At 41.6% G+C, this 23894-nt stretch overlaps 1 protein-coding gene across 1 annotated transcript in view; it reads right to left on the reverse strand.

Moving 5' to 3' along the window:
• WASL (WASP like actin nucleation promoting factor) overlaps positions 1-23894 on the reverse strand; it is a 72722-nt gene that overhangs the window by 38450 nt on the left and 10378 nt on the right. The gene's annotated exons all lie outside the window — the stretch shown is intronic.

Raw genomic sequence — 23894 nt, forward strand, 5'->3', positions numbered from 1 at the left:
TTTTCCATTTCTCAGATCATCCTAGTAGCCCTGTGATCAACCAATATTCTGAGGTACTTCTCCTCCTCTGTTACTTCCAAGTGATGCGTCCCCAGTTTGTAACAATAATTCTTATTAATCCCTAAATGAATGACCTTGCACTTTTTACTATTAAATTTCATCCTATTACTATATCCTTTTGTAAGATCCTTTAGATGTCCTTTTAAAAAAGAATAGGATTTTGAGAATTCTTAACTGGACACCAGCTAGTAGAAATAAATACAAGCAAGAAGCGGATAGGTAACTGGGATGATGGTACAGGTGATGGAGTTAGCATCTGTTTGCAAAGCACCTATGCAAAAGTTAATGGGAACGTGAGAACACTCAATAGAGAGAATTATTTAATTGACTCAATTAGGACTTCCTTACACTAGGATTTTTAATAATGTTTTCACATGTTAATTAACATGTTTCCTGTCAACTCTAGAATTTATGTTGAGGTTAGTTAACAAACAATTAAAAACAATTGAGGGGTGTCTCCAATGGGATTTTTTTTTAAAGATGAGAAACAGCTTCATTTTTCAGGTTTCAGAGTGGTAGCTGTGTTTGTCTGTATCAGCAAAAACAATGAGAAGTCCTTGTGGCACCTTAGAGACTAACAAATGTATTTAGGCATAAGCTTTCAAGGGCTAAAACCCACTCCATCAGATGAATGGAGTGGAAAATACAGAAAGTTTTGCTTTTTTCTGCAGCAAGTAATGTTTTAGAAACTAGGGAAAAGCAGCAAATCCCTACTCTTCTGCATCAACCACCATTGAGGGCCACACACATGGCAATTTATGCTTTCCACTGATACTCCACATTACTCAACTTCTGCAAGATTCATGCATAAGTAATTCTTAGTCTCATTTCAGGATCCAGAAACTTGGAAGCTCTGCTGGCAAAGCTCTTAACTTATTCATGTTTACTGTACCAATAGATGTTGCAAGTCAACCACTATGAATATCAACTATTTGAGTCTAACTTCAAAGCCAGTTTATTTTTCCAGTTTATAAGAACTGCCTGTATCGTAGCCTGAGAACATTGAACCAAGTCTCAATTTTATATATCTCAGAATTGTAGTACTGGAAGGGCCCTCAAGAGGTCATCTTGTCCAATCCCCTGCACTCATGGCAGGACTAAGTATTATTTAGACCATCCTCAACAGGTGTTTGTCTAACCTACTCTTAAAAATCTCCAATGATGGATATTCTACAACCTCCTTAGGCAATTCATTCCAGTGCTTAACTATGCTGCCAGTTAGAAAGTTTTTCCTATTGTCCAATCTAAACCGCCCTTGATGCGATTTAAGCCCACTGCTTCTTGTCCTATCCTCAGAGGTTAAGGAGAACAATTTTTCTCCCTCCCCTTTGTGACAACCTTTTATGTACTTGAAAAATGTTATGTCCCCTCTCAGTCTTCTCTTCTCCAGACTAAACAAAACCATTTTCCTCCCCAATTTTCCCTCATAGGTCATGTTTTCTAGACCTTTAATTTTTTTTTGTTGCTCTTTGCTGGACTTTCTCCACATAATTTCATTTAAAGTATGTTGACTGATGTGTCAGATTTTTTTGAAGTCATCTGATTTCAAGAGTTCAATTTCTGACAAAACATCCTGTGACATTCTGCATTCCAAAGCACCCCATATTTACCACAGTGATGTAATTATGATATGTTTTGTACAAAATATGCCTTGAGGTATTATTCTAAAAGTCTTGATCTGCTAAACATTAATATCTCATTGGATAGTATGTGCTGTCATTGTATGTGAAGTTATAAAGTTTTGCTATGTATGTGTTACTGAAAGATACTGTAAACTTGGAAACACCCACAACTAGCCTTTCAGGTACAACAGTGAAGAAGCTAGACAGTGCTAATGGCCCATCAATAAAGACAATGGACCACGGAAAAGGCTTGTCCTCACCTGAAAATCTTTCAGACAGCCTATGGATAATGACAGGTTTCAGAGTAGCAGTCGTGTTAGTCTGTATCCGCAAAAAGAACAGGAGTACTTGTGGCACCTTAGAGACTAACACATTTATTAGAGTATAAGCTTTTGTGGGCTATAGCCCACTTCATTGGATGCACAGAATGGAACATATAGTAAGAAGAAATATATATACATACAGATAAGTTGGAAGTTGCCATACAAGCCATGAGAGGCTGATTAGTTAAGATGAGCGCTTATCAGCAGGAGAAAAAAAAAACTTTTGTAGTGATAATCAAGATGGACCATTTAGACAGTTAAAAAGGATCCTCACACCTTCTTGTCAACTATCTAAATGGGCCAGCTTGATTATCACTACAAAAGTTTTTAGTCATCGGAGGGTGCCATTGATATTGCTCATACTGGAAAGAAGTTATATTTTTATGAGCACACCACATTTCTTGGTCCATGAACCAGGTTTGGTTGTTTATTGTTACATTACCCTTTTTTTATGCCAACACATATATGTTGGTTTTATATAATTTCCACCAACCATATTTTTTTTACTGTAAATTTATGGTGAGATTACCTTATTTTAAATTTCACTTTCCTTTTTTAACGAAGGTACCCCATTTTTATTGGGCTTCTATTGTTTTCTTTCATTCTAATTCAGGTATTTATCATAATTTATTTTCTTCTGAAACTATTTTATAGGACCCTGTTTCATTTCCCCAGGCGCTGACATATATTACCAGATATACTTCCTGTGCCTTTCCACTGGTTACACCGGAAAGGACAAGAGTGCACTGGCGTATGGTACGTGTACGCACTTGCACCTTCCAGGTATCTTTGAATGACTGATTAATGTAAGGGTTTTGTTTTTTAGTTTCACTACTACTGAGGGGGACACCTGGGCCTCCCAGATGCATTCCCTAAGTTAGGCAGCAAAACAGCCTTTCCAGACCCTAAAGAATTAGTCCCAGACATACATGAGAAACTTCTACTCAATGCACAACCAACCACACTAGAGCATATTGCAAGTGGGGGAGGTTTAGATTGGATATTAGGAAAAACTTTTTCACTAAGAGGGTGGTGAAACACTGGAATGCATTACCTAGGGAGGTGGTAGAATCTCCTTCCTTAGAGGTTTTTAAGGTCAGGCTTGACAAAGCCCTGGCTGGGATGATTTAACTGGGAATTGGTCCTGCTTCGAGCAGGGGGTTGGACTAGATGACCTTCTGGGGTCCCTTCCAACCCTGATATTCTATGATTCTATATGAAGGAGAAGGAAGAAAAGGAGGAGAAAGTAGGACAACCTGGGTGACCACTCCATCTGAGTCAGATCAGGAGTTCACAGCAGATTGGCTAGCCAGGTCTATTCCCAGAGGGATGACATCCTAGGATCTAGATAGAATATAAACATTCTATAGGAAAAAAGTGAACTGAATGTACAACACAATGGTGTCAGAACAAATCTCTAGACCAGTGGTTCTCAACCTTTCCAGGCTACTCTACCTCTTTCAGGAAGTCTTATTTGTCTTGCGTATTCCAAGTTTCACCTCACTTAAACTAGTTGCTCACAAAATCAGACATAAAAATACGAAGTGTCAGAGCAAACTATTATTGAAAAATTGCTTACTTTCTCATTTTACCATATAATTATAAAATAAATCAATTGGAATATAAATATTGTACTTGCATTTCAGTGTGATACTTGAGCCTGTTTTTCACTTGTGGGCTTTGTCTGAAGCCTGAGCCCCACTCCCTGGGGCTGAAGAATGTAACAGCTTCACAGAGCCCCCTGTGGTGTGGGGTCCTGTTCAACTGCCCAGCTTGCTACTCTCTAATGCCAGCCCTGCACTTGCAATCCTCCTGAACCCATCCCAGGATCCCCCAGGTTGAGAAACACTGATCTAGATGAGTTGAGTACCCCCTGGAAGATCTCTGCGTACCCCCAGGGTTGAGAATCACTGCTCTAGACAGCTTAAACCGACAACTTTAAGTATAAACTCCTATTTCTCTCAATGGAATGAACTCCAAAGCCTGCTAATTGCATGTTTAAATTTCAGTGTTAACAATTTCACCTGAGTAAAGGAAACAAAACAGAAGTTGGGTAATCATATGAAAAACTGCACAAGGTACTGTGACTGATCTCATTTTATAGCATCCTAAATGGATGGAGCTTGTGCAAGTATTTGGCAGTGTGGTTTCCAACTCCACCATCATTATGAGGGCTCTACTATTAGACTATACTGTTCTTGTCTCATATTTGTGTTTTCCAATAATCACTTTCACTTCTTGGTAAGACTCCTTAACATAGGAACATGATAGTACCGGCCCTTCAACCTGGCCAAGTATTCAGAAGATGCTTAGCAGCAACTGGGAGAAGTTCTCACTTTCTACATCATCCTGGAAAGGAATTCCTCAAATACACCTAAAATGTATACACATCAAGTCTGGTATCTCATTCATTTGACCTTCCTGGAAATGTTTAGCCACCAAAAGAGAATTGGGGCAGGAAAGCTCCAACTACCCCGAATTCTATTACTTATTCCTTGGAACCAGAAGTTTTGTTGTAACTATGTTTAAAACGTAAGTCTTAAGCTATGTCTACATTTAAAATGCTACAGCTGCAGCACTGCAGCTACACTGTTGTAGTGCTTCAGTACAGACACTCACAACAGGAGGGGTTCTCCTCTTACTGTAGTTAATCCACCTCCCTCAGAGGCCTTAGCCAGGTCAAGAAAAGAATTTTTCTGTCAACTTAGCACTATCTACACCGGGGTTAGGTCAACCCAGCTATGCTATTCAGGGGTGTGGATTTTTCACACACCTGAGCAACGTAGCTGGGTGGACCTAACTTTTCTGTGTAGGCCAGCCCTTAGATGTTGAGAAGGAAAGGACTGTGGGGAGGAGCGTCATTAGAGACTGGAAAGGTTTCCCTGTCTAAAAGTTTATCATCCTTTCTTCCCAAGACTGCATCTGCACTGGCATAAATGGGAGCTACGATATTATGTCACCCATTCCCATTGGTGCAGTTTGAGCTACTCTAGCTACACTACAACTAGAGGTTAGGCATTTTTGCAACTTGAGCAGGGCTAGATGACACTGTACAGCTTCAACCACTGCCATCACCACTCAAATTACAGGTCTCGTTTTTGCCAGCATAAACAAGGCAGAAGAAAGCAACAGTCCAAAATGGCAATAAGGAACTTTGTATCCAATGGAGAACCTCTGTACACTGATCTCCCATTCCCCTGGACCTCATGAAGTGGGACAGGCTCTGGGATTCACACGAAGAGAAGGGACGGGCAGGAACATAGGCTGAGAAAATATACATTACTCCACCACTGGGGCATGGAGAATGTCCAACGGCAATAGCTCCAGAAGCTGTATAATATTTCTGTCATCTCTATTAAATGTTACAGATATCCTCTAAAGGGTACCCTCCAGGGTGAGCTGCTAAACTCTGCTGAGGAGTTTGGAGTGGGGAAGGTGGAAGAAGGGTGACAAAGCTAATGCAGATGGCTCTGGCTTCCCACCCATACACCCATCCAGAGAGCCACAGGGTTTATGGGCTGGTACAACACCCTGTTCCACTTTCACCCCGATGGAAAGATAGATGAGACAAGGAAAAAATCTCAGATTTTCTTCTCAACCTCTTCTGGTGGGTCTTCCTCAAAGGAGGGTTGATCAGCTACACAAAATATATTAATCAGAAGGCTTGAAGAGTGCAATGACGTGTTTACAGCACATATGGAGATTTTCCTGTGGATAGACACATTTGACTTTTGGGTCCTTGAAAGACCTTACAGTATTTTGAAGCAAAATTTAGATCTCTCTTCGATGGCTTTTAGATTGTGCAGCTATCAAAGCTATCAAAGCCTGGCATTCTGCAGGTGGTTTCCTGAATCTTCATAGAGGACATTAGTCCCACATTTGGTACGTTCATTTATTGTAGCTTTAGATGCTATTTTTTGTGATTTAGATAAAATTGTATGAACTTTAACTTTAAAGCTATTACAGATTTTGATTAATGACCTGCCAGTATTTATTGTGTTTTTAAGTTAATTGTGGATTTAGATGGATTGACTGCTGAGGGACAAGATCGAGCCTTTAAATGAATAAAACAAACCACATTTCAACAGCAGTCCCCCTTAATGCATTTATCTTAAAACACCGTGTACAGAGTTTTTACTAGACAACCTTTGTTGTGGGCTCTAATTTAAGACAACCTGTCTCTCATAGCTGAAATGTCTACTCTACTTGAGAGTTGTGTTGTGAATATACATTGCACATATAACTTTTTATGCTCTCTTTACTGTTAACTTTCCAATTTTTCTGCCTGAAGTCAAGAGTATTTATTGAGAGAGAAGTCCACAACAAAAGGATGCTGCAAACTTTTACTTCACCGTTCAAATAAAGGTGACTGAGGAAGTGCAATGGAGAGCTACCACAATACTTCACTCAGAAAATGTGAAGGATTTTAAGAAGGGGTAGAACAGAGGTCGTGTCTAACACATTCACTCTGAAGACAAAACATATTTAAAAAACTAAAAGGCAAGGGACTAACAAAAAGACAACCCAACCCTTTGCAACAGATTCTCAGTGCTTCTCCAATCAATACAGTAGGAATAGAAATCATCTGCAAAAGTTCCCTGCTCAGGATTCCCTGGGTTGTGGAAATCCCCAGTGACCATAAAGTCACGCCAGAGGGGTTGGGGGGAAGAAGAGGATGAGTGGCTGGAGATGTAACTCAAACAATACAAAGTTAATGCTGAAGAACATGGAAAGTTGAGATTGACTATTTTAAGATTCCTTCACCTTCAGTGTTTCAATTCCAACATCTTCAGTGTTTTATAAGGAGAGATTAAAGAGGCTAGGACTTTTCAGCTTGGAAAAGAGGAGACTAAAGGGGGGATAGGATAGAGGTATATAAAATCATGAGTGGTGTGGAGAAAGTGAATAAGGAGAAGTTATTTACTTGTTCCGATAATATAAGAATTAGTGGCCACCAAATGCAATTAATGGGCAGCAGGTTTAAAACAAATAAAAGGAAGTTCTTCTTCACTCAGTGCACAGTCAACCTGGGGAACTCCTTGCCTGAGGAGATTGTGAAGGCTAGGACTATAACAAGACTTAAAAGAGAACTGGATAAATTCATGAAGGTTAAGTCCATTAATGGCTATTAGCCAGGATGGGTAAGGAGTGGTGTCCCTAGCCTCTGTTTGTCAGAGGGTAGAGATGGATGGCAGGAGAGAGATCACTTGATCATTACCCATTAGGTTCACTCCCTCTGGGGCACCTGGAATTGGCCAGTGTCGGTAGACAGGATACTGGGCTGGATGTATCTTTGGTTTGAGCCAGTATGGCCATTCTTATGTTCAAATTTTCATTAACTGGGAGCTCTCTCTTTTTTGGAGAAGTTGAAAAGGTAGGTATGTCATTGATTTTCATACTGATGAGTTTTCTCTGCATGGTTTATCCATAGGTTTTGGTTAAATTAACAGTTGTGACGCTTTATATTTAGTTTTTAACTTTGAAGTTTTTAAGATGCCTTGAACAGGAATACATCTAGAAGTCCACAATAAAAAAAATTAAATAAAAAAGGCATATAATTTCTTAAAAAGGTCAGACTAAAATTACAGACCATTTTAAACTGGATTTTTTTGTACGGGGAAAGAGAAAGCACACCATTTATTTCAATGAGATACTATTTCACACTTTTATTTGCAGAAACGTATCCACAATCTATTCCATAAATTAAACATACTGCTTATTTTTCCAGTGAAGCTGCTTTCAGGATGTTTGTAAGGATTTTAAGTCACCTGTTAAGAAAGTTACCACAGACACCCCACAAATTCCTCCTTGAGAAGATGCAGTATGATAAGCAACTTCACATCCACATTTTCTGAAACATTCACATTTTTGATCATATATAGCCTACACAACTTGCAAATGTTATTAATGCAGTTTGATAAGCACTCAACCTGCTATATTCAAGGAAATAGCAATCCCCATCACTTTCCCCAATATTCAGACTACAGGAGCTGCTCTTATTGTGGTTCACAAAAGTCCTACAATTAGGATGTGGCTAGACAAAATACCAAATTCCAGTTCAAATCAGACAACCCCAGGACTGGTTCAAAGGTGGAAGGAGGGGGGAAAGGCCCTTAACTAAACAAAGCATAATTTAAACTTCCTCCCCACCCCCCCGCAACCTCAATCCCTACCTAGAAAACAAATATTACTGAAGCCTTCCAGAAACAGGATGTAACCATAAACATGTTCCAGTACGACTATGCCACTCAAAGCTCTCTCGTAAATATTTGACTAAATCATCTCTCTGCCAATTTGTCTACAAAGATTTACTGCACTAGATACCAGCCTGACTTCCTTCTACCAATAAAGAGTGGCATGTGAATATTGTAAAGACCTGTTTACATCATTCACACATATAACCTCAAGTATACTGTTCCCGCCTATAAACCTACAAAATATGAATAGTCAAAATGCGTAGCTGCACGCATAAAACATAATAGTTGTGTCATGCTACTGAAGTTTTAAAAAACGGTTACTTTCTCATCACTGTTGTTCTTTGAGATGTGTTGTTCATGTCCATTCCACATTAGGTGTGCGCACGCCGCGTGCACGAGCGTCGGAAACTTTTTCCCGTAGTGGCTCCCGTTGGGCTGGTGGGCGCCCGAGTGGCGCCACTGCGCCGTGCATATCTATACCCCCGCCAGCCTGACCCCCTCCAGTTCCTTCTTGCCGGGAACTCCGACAGAGGAGTAGGCGGGTGGGTGGTGGAATGGATGTGAACACCACATCTCAAAGAACAGTTACGAGAAAGTAAGTAACCGTTTTTTCTTCTTTGAGCGCTTGTTCGCATCTATTCCACATTAGGTGAATCACAAGCTTACCTCTGGAGAAGGGTAGGAGTCACAAAACAACTGCTCAGAGGACTGCTCTGCCAACCGCTGCGTCCTCTCTGGCCTGCTGGTTGACTGCGTAGTGGGTCGTCAAGGTGTGCACCGAAGACCAAGTGGCTGCTCTGCAGATTTCCTGGATCGGGACCTGTGCCAGGAACGCCGTGGAAGTCGCTTGCGCCCTGGTCGAGTGGGCCGTGACCGCTGGGGCCGGAACACCTGCGAGCTCATAGCACGCCCGGATGCAGCTTGTAATGCAAGATGAAATCCACTGCGCCACCACTGGGGGCCTTTCATCCTCTTGGCTACAGCCACGAACAGCTGCGCGGATTTGTGAAAGGGCTTGGTGCACTCCAAATAGAACGCCAGGTACCAGAGGAGGAGAGCCTCGCGACAGAGTGGTGAGGAACGAGCCCCGCCCTGTTTGTTTATATAAAACATGGCAGTAGTATTGTCTGTCAGAACTGACACGCTGTGACCACTCAAAGCGGTGTGAAAGGTCTGGCAGGCAAGACGAACAGCCCTGAGCTCCTTCACGTTGATATGGAGCGACCGCTCTTCTCCGGACCACAACCCCTGCGTCATGAGGTCCCCTAGGTGAGCCCCCCATCCGTGGTCTGACACGTCCATCACTAGCGTCAGGTCCGGTTGTGGGGCAGCAAAGGGGATGCCTTCGCAAACCACAGGCTGGGACTGCCACCACAGCAGGGAGAACAGCACGTTCCTTGGGGCTGTCACTACCAAGTCCAGGAGGTCCCTGCCCGGGTGGTATACCTGAGCGAGCCACGCCTGCAGAGTCCTGAGCCTCAGTCTGGCATGCCTGACCACGTGCGTGCGTGCATGCTGCCATGTGGCCCAGCAGCCGCAGGCAGCACCTGGCCGTTGTCATTGGAAACTGGCGCAGGGAGGCCACCGCTTGCTAGATAGCCCAGCATTGGAATGCCGGAATTCCACTCTCCATGTGAGTACGAGCGTGGACTTGGGGACGTTGACCAGGAGCCCCAGCTCGCGGAACAATCTCAGGGCCACCTCCTCATGGCCGCACTTCTGCCTTGGATCGGCCTGCCAGGAGCCAGTCATCGAGGTATGGGTTCACCCGGATTCGCTGCCTCCATAAGAAGGCTGCCACCACCGCCATGCACATCGTGAACACCCTTGGGGCCACGGCTAGACCGAACAGGAGAACCGCAAACTGGTACTGTTCTTGGCCCACGGCGAAGCGTAGGAACCACCGAAGTGCTGGGTGGATGGCGATATGAAAGTATGCGTCCTTCATGTCAAGGGTGGCGTACCAGTCCCCTGGATCCAGAGAAGGGATGATGGCGCCCAGAGAGACCATGCGGAACCAGATGAGTACACCTTTCTGCCAAAAAGGTCCAGGCTTTTCGCCTCCTTGGCCTTAGGGGCCGGGGCCTGCTGTCCATGGCACTCCCTTTCATTTACCGCTGAAACCACTAGGGAGCATGGACTCGGGTGGCAGAACAGGAACTCATAGCCCTTAGCTGGGGCAAAGTATTTAAGCTCCACTCCTTTAGCTGTTGGAGCGCTGGAGGCCAGGGTCTGCCATATAGTCTTATAGTTGGACTGAATGGTCTTCATGAGCAGGAGCGCTATTCTGGATGAACCTTCGGGGCTCAAAATGTCCTCCTGTTCAACCGTCTCCTTGGCCTGCAACCCCAAGTTTTGGGCGACACTGCGCAGCAATTCCTGGTGGGCTCTATGGTCTATCGGCGGAGGACTGGACATCTCTATACCCGCCATCACCTCATCAGGGGAAGACAAGGAGATTAGCTGCTGCTCAACCCCCTCTGGTTGGTCCTCCTGCTCCCCATTTCCTGTGGGAGGGGCCTCCGGCTCAGGCCGGGGTGGGAGTCCATGGAACAGCACCGGGCTCAGTGCTGGTCTCTCCGGTCTATGCTGGGGGGATGCTGGAGGCCTGGATACTGATGCCTCTGGCACCGTCTGGCATCGGTGCAGGGACCAGGACCGCTGCACCGAGTAATGTGTGCCCTGGATGGGGCCCCTTGGCGGTCCTGATAGGCCCAGGGGTCCAAAAGGGCCAATGGCCTAGCGGCCCCCATTGGGTTGCCAGCTCCCGAGGGACCCTGCTGTCCGGGTCCCGGTGTGGGTAGCTATAGCAGCTAGAGTCGGCACTGGACTGCAGCGATGCCAATCGCAAAGGCCATGGCGGTGTCAACAATCTGTGCCGGAAGGAGAAGGAGCGGCTCCTGGCTTAGCGGGAGCGGTACCGGTATCCCCGGGACCGGGATCTGGACCGGGACAGGAGTTCCTTGGACTAGGACCGTCTGCGGGAGTCCTCTGGCGAGGGCCGTCTCAACTCCTCCCGGTGCCAGTCTCTGGGTGGTGCCGGAGAGCGGCATGCCCTTTCCAGTGCTTCTTCGCGTTGACCTGCTGCCGGTGCCGCAACCTCCTTCTGGGCCGCTGGCAAGCTCCGCAGAGTTGGAGCTCGACCAGGACTAACTCCGGGAGCGGTGCCGGGACGGTGTCCTCAAGCGGCACATCGTTGCCGGCTTACCCCTCGACGGCACTCAAGGCATGGGTGCTGGAGGGTTCTCCTGATACAGGAGAAGGCTCGCTACCAACAGCTCGATGAGGTCCTTTGCAGCCTCAAAGGTGCCAGGCACCGAGCACCGAGGAAGCCTGAGCTGGCGTCGGGCACTCCAGGCCCGGCGGCTGCAATGCGGCCTCCAGCAACAGCTGCTTTAGGCGAAAGTCTTTCTTTCCTTCCTTGTCCTTGTCTTAAACGCCTTGCAAATCCTACACCATACCGTTTGATGTCCGTCCCCAGGCAACGTAGACACGAGTTGTGGAGGTCACTAACTGGCATAGGTTTGCGGCAGGTGGCGCAAACCTTAAAGCCGTGGGCCTGCGGCATGCCCCGCAGCCTGGGGCAGGAGCTGGAGGCCTCTATGCACCTAATGACTTGAGTGTCCACAATCTGTATATAAACGAACTGATAACAGCTACTCTAAAGGCTAAGGGACTGCTCTTCTACGAGAGAGAGAGGCTGTTCCAGCGCCACCATGGACGGTAAGAAGGAACAGGAGGGGGTCACGCCTGCGGGGGTATATATGCACGGCGCAGTGGCACCACTCGGGGGCCCCGCCAGGAGTCGCTAAGGGAAAAAGCTTCCGACACTTGTGCACACCTAACGTGGAATGGACGTGAACAAGCACTCGAAGAAGAAGTTTCAGTTACTTCCAAGAGAAAAAAATCAGACGTTGTAGACTGAACACATGTTCCTTGCAGGTGCTCTTCTTTCCTACCCCATAGGGCAGTATGTAGTTAATACTCTAAGAAATTCAGATATGCCCTGCCTTATTAAAAAACTTTTTTTTCAAAACAATGGATGTTGAGCAATATTTAAGTAACAATTTCTGATATGGGGTTTAAATCTAGGACGTAAGGAACATTTCCTTGAGCTTTTTCTGTTAATTTGAAGGAATTTGAACCACCCCACCAGTTTATTAATAAAGACAGTCAAAAACCTGACATTAAGCATTTGGGCATGTAGCACATTTGGCTGCCAGCACTGTACTTAGTGGACCTGGATGGATAATTTTACACCAAATCCCTCACAGAGCCGAACAGAAGTTCTGTATGGCTTCGTCCAACTTGCTGTATGGCTTGCGACTTTTGTAGAAGTCATAGCACACAGAGCAGTGCTTGAGATGGGGTCTGTTCTGTCTTGGAGTGGAGTTTGCTTGCCCATCATGGACAGAGCCGTCCCAGCAGAGGCAGAGCTTGAAGATAGTGGACTTCATCTGAATCATCCCAAAAGAGAAGCGTAGGTGGGAGTGGGGCACCAAAACCCACAACAAACAGAAACTCAGTGAGCTTTTCTTTCCTTTAGATTCAACAGCCACAAACCTTGGTAAGTGTGCCCAAATACACTTCAATTACCTTACCTAGTTAAAACATGGAGAGGCAATTTTCTCTAACTGCATTCCTGCCTGATATTAATACAGTTAGCCGCCATTGTTACTCATCCATCTATTGGCCTACTATTTTTGGGTGGGAGGCACAAAGACATACTTCCATCCAGAAAGATTTTAGCTCCAGAACTGAGGATATGCACTTTCCCTACATTGGGTATCCAAGCAGGTAATGTTTGAAGAATATCAAAAGGTTCCAGTGTTAATCTCTTTAAATGTGACAAGATTTATCCAAGTACAGCACATTCCTTTATTCCTTCAACAGCTACATGTGTGATGAGTGGTTCTTATCTAAAACCCCATTTTTCAGAAAAAAATAGCTTAAAACATTTTTGGTAAAACACACAGACAAAGCCCCAAAACAGCATGCATTGTCAGATATAATTTAGGAAGATGCAGACTGCTTTTTTATCTGAGACATCTTTAGGTTTTAATAAGTCACAAGACTATGGAGTGCTTTCCACAAACAAAAACAGAAACCAATAAAAGACTCAAGTTTCCCTGTGCCATCCTAGCCAGAAGTTACTCATCTTATGCAGGAATGATGGTTCTTCGAGATGTGTCCCCCTATAGTAGGCCAAAAACCTGACGGGAAGAAATTGTCTCAAGTAAAATTGTATCCCATTTTGCTTATTTTGCCTTATACTCCATTTTGCTAGCTTTGAATTAGTAAGAAGAAATTGTTTTGAGTTTATTCTTTACTGATTGTGTTAATGATTGTTTTTAGAAGGATAGAAGTTTTATGGCTGTAATTGCCTTATTTACTGTTTGGTGTGAGTGAAGAATGTATGGCAATTAACTGAGAAAGGAAAGTCAGCTAGGCCAGATGGTCAAGAAGGGAATGGAGGAGTAGAGAGGTGTCAACTTTCACCCAGATGGCAGACTGACGACCCTAAAGCAAAAGCATACACCCCAAGGACAAGATAAAGAGTGAAGCCAGAGGGACAAGATAAGAAACAGCTGTGGATAACTCCCAGTAACAACTCAAATAATGCCGATTGGAGCAACCTGTCTCCCGGGACAGGGAATACACTGCAAATGCCCACCAATACTGGGATTAATTCTTTGCCGTTATGACACTTTTTGAAGCCTGAGGAGCCAGACATATCCTTGTCTTGGGGGGGGGGGGGGGGGGAGGTGAGAGGCTCACACCAGGGTTGGCGGGAGGCTAACCCTTTCTGTTTTTCTTTTTCGGCACAGCCAACTTAAAAAAACCCCAACAATTAAGCACTAAGAGAAAAGGTGCGTCAAAGCAGCAAACATTTGAAAAACTACAGAAGTGAACTATCCACGAATGGACAGCTCTAGCTCTGTCTCCAGCCTAGAGTGGTTGAGAAGAACCTGAGGAGTGAATGCCAGCACACATCGGCTAGACTTACGGCTGGAGGGGTACCACACAATCAGTACGGACTGCTACTGAAATTCTCTGACAGACAGCACGGAGACATACACACACCTACAGTGGAGCACTTATAGGGACACTACTCAAAGAAGAAGTTAAAGATTATTGCACAGTGGGTTTTTTAAAGAATTCTATAACTCACACAACATGAAGATGCAGAGGTGTTTTAAACTACTAGTGTGGGAAAGCTAAGTCAAACACATGGGTTTGCATTCAAGTCTGCACACAGAGAAAGGGTGGTCATTTTAATTGCACCACAGGAAGTTTCATACTCCTTGTCCAGCTGCTGTGAGAGTTCTGTCTCCTGCTGACACACAACTTAGTTTTTATAGTGAAAAACCACTGTTATGTGAGGTCATTATCTTAACAGAGAGATTCTCCTCTTATAGTTAGCTTGCGTGCTGTGCAGAGCTTTGAAAAAGAATATTGGTACAGCAACCTTGAACTGGGTTGTATTTGATGGGAAAGAAATACAAGGAACAACAAATTTGTTGTTATCCTAGCAACATTGGAGTAATTTTTCCCAGAAAGTTGTGGGAGAAGAATAACCTCTCTCTCCAAGTGACAGGAATCTGCTCAAGGACCATGGCAGTTTCCGCCTATCCCCTCACAGCCCATATGGTTCAAAACCCTTCCCTTCCCCTCATTTCTTCCCCTTTCCTCCTGCCAAGTGTCCAGTTTACCCTCCTCCCAGCAAGTGCTTCATTTTCCTCAGTGTCTCCATCAAATCCTTCCCTTTCACTCGAAAGGATCACTTTCTGCAGATGCCTCTCACCGGTTTCCCATTCACCATGGTGTCTGCCAGAATTTAAAGACACGCAGAAGAGACCTTTGGGAAAAAAAATACACCATATCTTGTACCATCCTTGCATATCAAAGCAAAATAGGCATGTCAAGGTTCCTTCCCCACTCTGAACTCTAGGGTACAGATGTGGGGACCTGCATGAAAATCTCCTAAGCTTACTTTTACCAGCTTAGGTTAAAACTTCCCCAAGGTACAAACTATTTTACCCTTTGCCCTTGGACTTCCATTGCCACCACCAAACATTTATCTGGGTTTATCGGGAAAACGGTGTTTGGAAACAGCTTTCCCCCCAAAATCCTCCGAACCCTTGCACCCCACTTCCTAGGGAAGGTTTGGTAAAAATCCTCACCAATTTGCATAGGTGACCAGAGACCCAAACCCTTGGGTCTGAGAACAATGAAAAAAACATTCAGTTCTTGAAAAGAAACATTTTAATAGAAGAAATAGTAAAAAGAATCACCTCTGTAAAATCAGGATGGTAAATACCTTACAGGGTAATTAGATTCAAAACACAGAGAATCCCTCTAGGCAAAACCTTAAGTTACAAAAAAGACACACAGACAGGAATAGTCATTCTATTCAGCACAACTTAATTTCTCAGCCATTTAAAGAAATCATAATCTAACACATATCTAGCCAGAGTACTTACTAAGTTCTAAGACATTCCTGTTCTGTCCCCGGCAAAAGCATCACACAGACAGACACAGACCCTTTGTTTTTCTCCCTCCTCCCAGCTTTTGAAAGTATCTTGTCTCCTCATTGGTCATTTTGGTCAGGTGCCAGCGAGGTTATCCTAACTTCTTAACCCTTTGCAGGTGAAAGGATTTTTCCTCTGGCCAGGAGGGATTTTATAGGTGTTTACCCTTCCCTTTATATTTATGACAAGGCACAAAAGTTATTTTAAAACCTTTAGACCCAATTAAGTGAAGGCACAAATTCTTCATAGGCCTACTCTATGTTAGTATACTTGCTAGTGTAAGGAAAAAATAAATTAAGGGTCCAGAGCAATACTGTACCTGTTAAATTGTCAGTGGGAGAAGGTGAGAAGTTTGAACAGCAGGAATTCCTGTCTCATAATTCTAGCTCAGGAACTAACTGCCTGTGCCTTTGGCATGCTACTTAATTCATTTTCCCACATAAAAAGTGGTGATGATTACATCGCAGAGGTGAGGTACACATTTGCTGGTCGGTGAAGTTCTTTGCATCAGAGTGTCTATCATGGTTAATATTCCTAGGGGGTTTGGAACACTTTTCAAGAGTTCTGACTCCACAGACTTTGATAATGTTGGAATAAAAAACAGCTCAGAGCACTTTATAAAAAGAGAAAATGTTGGTCAACTAAATCATTTTTATTAAAGCTATCACTTTTATGCCAACACAAACAAGCACACCCTTCTTAATATGAACCAACTTCCAGAGAAGGCTAATAAAAGTAAAATCACTATGAATGACAGACAAAGATATAAGCATGCCACCAGAGTCCTGACAGCTCGCTCAAAAGCAAACCCAATTAATGTATATAAAAGACATAAGGATATACAAAACAAAAGTTGGGCTTGCTGAAATATTTCCTCTTAGTTCAGTAATTAATGTACAATAATTGCTTTGTTACTAACTAAAATCAGAAATAAGCAAGTCAGTAAATGTACATAGGGTCAATTTATAGCAAAATGTTTGAATCTGTTAAGATGCCTACCCATCCTCAAAGGCCAAATTTAGAAGGGCAGTTGTGCTTTTGGAAAAAGTAGCAAAGAAAATTTAGCAGTTATAATTACATCATCATTGGATGGATTCAAAAGCTATTGTGCACCGTGAAGACAAGCCGTTCTTGTACAAATCTTAACAAGTTTGAATTGAAAAGTACTATAATTCCTTTTCAAGTACGATGTACTACACATGTAAATTCTTTGTAGAGGCTGTGGGTTTACTTACTGGGTTGTTTTTGAATTTTGCCACATTGTTCATTAATTTCCTCCACACTATACATCTTAACCCTAATCCTTTTGGTTGTTTTTCTTAAGACTGAGGAAGCAGGAATATTAGGGAGGAGACTCAAAACCAAGTGATGAAACACAGCGAATTACCACATGGCTAGAAGTCATCCTGAACTCTCCTCACAAAAACCAGGACTCTATAAACAGCCATGGGGGAAATTTTCGACACAACAAAAATTAAAGCAGAGCCCTAAAAGAAAGAGGAGACTTAGAAAGGAAACCCTGAGGTCTGATGAGAGACACCTAGGAATTGTCATCCACATCATAGCCAGGATCAGGAATAAAATGGAGAATTATGAAATAACCTGCCAACAGAAGTTTCATCCAAATACTCAGTTTCTGTTTTGCTTATACCATGAAGCATGAGGGTTGTATCACGATACACGATATCATTATACACGTATCAGACACAGACTATGAAAAAGTTCTAGTTTTGAATTTTGGAGTTCTGGATTTATTAATTTTTTGAATCCGACTAACCTCTGTCTCAGTGCTACTCTGTAACAATAAGAAGTTAATAAGTAACTAGTTAAAATATATATATTTCTTTTAATCAAATTTTAAATTTTTATTCCTAGATTCTTGTCATGCAAAAACAGTAATTCTTTCATTTGCCATTTGTTATTTTGTGTTTGATATATTTTCCCCTTATTAGGCTCCTCTCTAAACAGAACGCTTACTGAATGAAGTCATACCAGGGTAATATTTGGATATAAGTTATTTTATTGATGGGGAATAAAAATAAGGAAAATTGAAACCTTGAGATGCAGCTTGCCAAGCAATGCAATTTTCAGATACAACTGGAGAACAGAAGCTCAGAAGCCAGGTTGGACTATTATGAAAAAAACATGCAAATATGGGATGAAGAAAAGATAAATTAACTTTGAGTAATTGTAACTCTAGTGTTATTCTTGACAGCATTTGCCTTTTTAATCTGACATCTATTAACCACAAGCAGACATCACAAGGGGCACAGTAGTCTGAAAAGGTTGAGAACCACTGCTTTAAAGTGCTACAACTATTCCATTCGGGAGGCAGGATAGCTCAGTGGTTTGAGCATTGGCCTGCGAAACCCAGGATTGTGAGTTCAATCCTTGAGGGGGACATTTAGGGATCTGGGGCAAAACCTGGGGATTGGTCCTGCTTTGAGCAGGGGGCTGGATGACCTCCTGAGGTCCCTTCCAACCCTGATATTCTATGATTCTAGGAATGGCTCCATTCCGAAGAAACAGAATAATCTTATATTATCAATTATAGAAAAGTGAATATGTGCAGTAATTTAAATACACAAGCCCTGAACACAAAGAAAAAAAGGAATTTTCTGTTTGAGAGAGTCCACACAACTCCTGTTATAATTTAACATACATGGTTACTTGTGAAACTTCTAGCTAAAACGCTAAATTATAAGATATTTTTCCATATCCAGTATTAGCTTTGATACAACACAATGTACCATCACAAACAGAAAGCAGACTCTGTACTGATGATAGTATCAATGTGCGCCTCTGCTAACTGCAAACTGTGGCAGATAGACAGGCAGCTTCTCAAGTTGGTAGATCTCAAATCCTTTAAGTCTATAGATCAAAGATCAGCACTTTAAACTCTGCCTGGAAACCAATAACCAGCCAGGATAAATCTTGGATACACTTCTCTGAAGGGAAATCATTTTTTCTTAAGCAACATAAGATCAGCAGTTTGACTTAAGAACTAAAACCATGGAAAAATGTTTATTTAGAAGACTAAAACATGCATAATTACTATATCATAACAAAAAAGAAAAATACCATAAGGATGCTAATAGATTCTAGAACAGACTGACTGATTTTCCATCTCTATGAACAACCAACAACCACCACAAACGAGGTTATATTTTTCTAAACAAATATAACCTAAAAACTAGCAGCTCAGCACTAATGAGTAATAGTATAACAGCAAACTAATTTGCATATGACTGAGCACTGAAGAGGTAATATAGCAGTCAGGCTTCAGTATGATTCCCGTAAGTGTGTTAATACATTTAAGCAACTTTAAAACTTCAACTTGAAAAAAAACAACAACAATCAATGACACTCTTAATATACCATACTGTGTACTAGTATATGACATATTTGATTTTAGTCCAAGGAAAGCTTACCAAGCGAAATAGTACTCCAACCAATCACATTTGCTTCCTAGGTTAAGACTATTAATTTGAGTAGCTGCACATATATTGATATTATATAAACCTTGTTAAAAGGAAATTATGGTTCAAAGTCAAGCACTCAATTGTTAGGAAATCCAGAATTACAGTTGTCCATTCAAGAACAGTTTTCCAGTGCACCTGTTCACAAGTATTTGCAGCTTTGTGCAATATACTGATCAGTGAGTTACAACTGTACATTATGTCATAAAACATACAACCAACCTGAATTTAAGTTTTGTCCAGAAGTGAATTTTCCCATAACAGATACTGTTACAGCCTTCAAGGTGTCAATAACGCCACTCAGGTTTGTACTAGTTACCCACTGCTCCACAGAAACAAAAACAATATTACGCAAATTAGAAATACAACAAGCTTCCAGTTTTTACTATTCTGACCCATAAAAAACATTTGAAGTTCACTCAATTTAGGAAAGACAAGCTCTGAAGACAAAATACACTCAATACTTTCAACCAAACAAAAAAAACCCTCAAAACCACACCACATTTTTTGCATTAAGTACAGATTTCCATTTACACTTTGCTATTTACTACTCCTTTGGGCTAGTCTTGTGAGTTTTTTAGTTAATTCAGACTACAGCTTGAAGCAAGAGTGCTGAGTGTTAGCGTTTCAGCTTCAATTCTACAGCCAAATAACTCTTAGTGAATATTCTCCTTTCTGTACCATAGTCGGAATGAAATATGAAAACAAAATTTTCAATCTGGAGTTCAATGGAAATTTAGTCAACAAGTATCACAAGTCTAAAGAATATCAATGCATACTAATCACATTTTAGATCTGAAGTGTTATATACATCTATATCCATTTATGCAAGTATTGGAATCTTCTTAATTTACTGAAATTTATGAGGGACTGTTCAAAGGTTAGTGGCCCTCTGATGCGACAGAAAATACAGCAACAGTATTGGAGACAGGTCAAGGACTTGTCAGCTCTTGCATAAATGGAGGACTTTAGAAATAAATTTTATGGTTTTACTGTGATAGATGTACAAATTGCATGTCAGCAATATATCACACGTGTGCAGCAATCTGCCTCACTAGTTTAATCAACTGAGAACCCTCATCTGTGCTTATTTAATCATTCAAGTTTAGAACTACACATGCCATTCATTTCTTCTAATTTAAAGAACTGATTTGTTGTATCAGCATTGGGCTTTTTGCCAGAAATCAAGCTAATGCAATCGATAATTCTGCAGTAACATTTAAATAGTCTACAATTCAAACTGGAACTTTGGTTTGTGGTAGAGTACAAATTCATAGACTGAAAAGATGATGAATGGTGGAATATAATGCCCAAAGGTGCAGGCCAAGGTTATCACTGCCCAAGGTAGGTCAAACTATAAGGCATTTTCTATTTCTACTGTAGGCCTAAAATCCTTCATTCCTAAATAAAGAGCCTGATTAGTGTAAAATTGGGACTAATTTGTAAATCGATCACCTCAACTTTCCTCTTCCCAAAATAGGTACATGGCAATTGCTAAGTACACAAAATAAGAAGTTTAACTGACTAGTGAAATGACTGAAGAATCATTTAGTCTTATTTTCCCTCTAGGAGAAAAAGGTCATTTGGTATATACTCTTAACTATCAACTAAAGTCAGTAGCAGAGACATTTGAGTAGTTTCATTTTTCTGATCTTATTGTTTCCTTTTAACAAAAGGAAGGAGGAAGCTAATCTGCGGTATTTCACTTTAAAAACAACTACCACAAAACCACACCACTATAGGAGGTTCATAACTTTCTTCCTCTGTTTTCAATTACCAAAAAAGCAACTCTGTCTTTATATAGAGAGGAGCTTTCTCAGATGTATCTGTGCATATTCAGCATCATAAATAAGCTGGGCAGAATTTTTTTTTTTTTAATAATTGACATGTCAATGTTTATTTTTAAGCATTTTTATTTTTGTTGATTTATATTTTCACAATTGTTGGAAGTTACAGTGGGGACAGTCAGTGGGGGGAGGTGAGGGGAGATGAGAATTATTTAATGACAGATGCCGAGATTCAAAAAGTTAAGGCTTTATAACAGTTAAAACTGAATTGTAAGCATTACATTGCAAAATATACAAAGCAAATATGCTTAAATCAAATTCTAGTAAGTTCTCAAGTAGTTTTCTTACTTTGTTCATCTGTACATTTCAGTTATTACCTATGGAAATATTCTGTTTGGCTTTGAATGTATACAGTGAAATCAACATTTACTGATAAAAATCTAATCCTTCCAAGTCTATTCATAAACCAAATGATGTTTCTCTTGGCTTTTGCTGGGGACAACAGTGAGCAAAGGAAGACTGTCTACATACAAAGTCTGACCATATTTTAGAGAAAGAGATAATAGTAATGAGAATACAAAAAAAAAAAGGAAATAAACTTGCATTACATTCAAAGCAGTACTACAAAGTTCTGTGGTTTCAAAGCTCATCTTGAAAGTAGCAGTTGATCCATCATCCATCCAATATTTGTTCCATTAATGTATTACTGGTAAGTCAAGTTTTTATACACTTCATAAGAACCTTAACATTCCATATTAACTTTAAGGCATATATTTTAAATTTAAGTCAATCAGCACAAAACCTAGTTCCAAAGAACACAATTTACTCATCTAACATATAAAGGGTTCAAGTTTACCGGCATAACTTATCTAACACAACTTACCATTACCTTGAGAAGTCAGCAAAAAGACACTCCTTACTGAAGATTATTTACATGGAAACTAAATTTCAGCTGTTTTTCCTATAATTCTGTCTAAAAAGACTCCGATTTTAAAAAAGATAAGAGGTATTTTTCCATATTTACAGAATTCAAACAGCTACATGAAAGTTCCCTTAGTTTTTCAAAATATGAGGGAAAAAAATCTCATTTTTAGGGGGTTAAGGTTAGGTATAGAAGTTTCTACACAAAAGGAAATTTTAACATTATGAGCATGTGAAAATATATGTTAACATTAAAAAATGGAAAACCTGTGAGGAATATTTCTCACCTTTGACCATGAGCCTTGACAGAATCTTCTAGCTTTCGACTGGCCATATCAAAACCATAGAAGATCCACCAACTATACTGCTCAGCAAATTTATATGAAACAAGAATGCCAGATGGACATTAAGGGCCATAGTCTGCTCAATAAAAAACACTAAGATCTTTTGATATAGACCATAAGAATAAAGATCTCAATGGAATGGGGGTGCAGGTTTTAAGAAATGTTGACAGGATGTTATGCTTATTAGTGTATAATGTCATCACAATCTTTAAGAGGAATCTATCATGAGTTCTTAGCCCTACTTTATCCTTGTAAAATCTGAAACAAAGTGAAACTGCCATTAGGGCCTGAAATCCTGCAAATTGAAATCACTTTCCTGGTTAAAAGAAAAGGAGTACTTGTGGCACCTTAGAGACTAACCAATTTATTTGAGCATGAGCTTTCGTGAGCTACAGCTCACTTCATCGGATGCATGCCGTGGAAACTGCAGCAGACTTTATTTATACACAGAGAATATGAAAAAATACCTCCTCCCACCCCACTGTCCTGCTGGTAATAGCTTATCTAAAGTGATCATCAGGTGGGCCATTTCCAGCACAAATCCAGGTTTTCTCACCCTCTACCCCCCCAGACAAATTCACTCTCCTGCTGGTGACAGCCCATCCAAAGTGACAACTCTTTACACAATGTGCATGATAATAAAGTTGGGCCATTTCCTGCACAAATCCAGGTTCTCTTACCCCCTCACCCCCCTCCCCAAAACCACACACACAAACTCACTATCCTGCTGGTAATAGCTCATCCAAAGTGACCATTCTCCCTACAATGTGCATAATTAAGGTGGGCCATTTCCAGCACAAATCCAGGTTCTCTCACATCCCCTCCACCCCCATACACACACAAACTAAACCTGGATTTGTGCTGGAAATGGCCCACCTTAATTATGCACATTGTAGGGAGAATGGTCACTTTGGATGAGCTATTACCAGCAGGATAGTGAGTTTGTGTGTGTGGTTTTTGGGAGCGGGGTGAGGGGGTGAGAGAACCTGGATTTGTGCAGGAAAAGGCCCAACTTTATTATCATGCACATTGTGTAAAGAGTTGTCACTTTGGATGGGCTATCACCAGCAGGAGAGTGAATTTGTGTGGGGGGGGGTGGAGGGTGAGAAAACCTGGATTTGTGCTGGAAATGGCCCACCTGATGATCACTTTAGATAAGCTATTACCAGCAGGACAGTGGGGTGGGAGGAGGTATTTTTTCATATTCTCTGTGTATAAATAAAGTCTGCTGCAGTTTCCACGGCATGCATCCGATGAAGTGAGCTGTAGCTCACGAAAGCTCATGCTCAAATAAATTGGTTAGTCTCTAAGGTGCCACAAGTACTCCTTTTCTTTTTGCGAATACAGACTAACACGGCTGTTACTCTGAAACCTTTCCTGGTTAGTGACCCTCGATGCAAAAAACACCCCAACATAAGCTCAAAGGAACTGAGAGGTCCAAGAGACACTTTCATCAGCTTTTTCAGGACCACATTAATATTCCACAACACAAGAAGCTTTTTAATAGGAGATTCCTAAGATGACTAGCTCTGCATCTATGTGACAAGGGGCTGCAGAAAAGTCACCTGCTGTTAGCTCACCCATGGAAAGTTGAGCTAGCAGCCAAACATACTTAAGTTAGACTCAGTC

Source organism: Lepidochelys kempii, chromosome 1 (assembly GCF_965140265.1).
Source record: "Lepidochelys kempii isolate rLepKem1 chromosome 1, rLepKem1.hap2, whole genome shotgun sequence".
Lineage (NCBI taxonomy): Eukaryota > Metazoa > Chordata > Testudines > Cheloniidae > Lepidochelys > Lepidochelys kempii.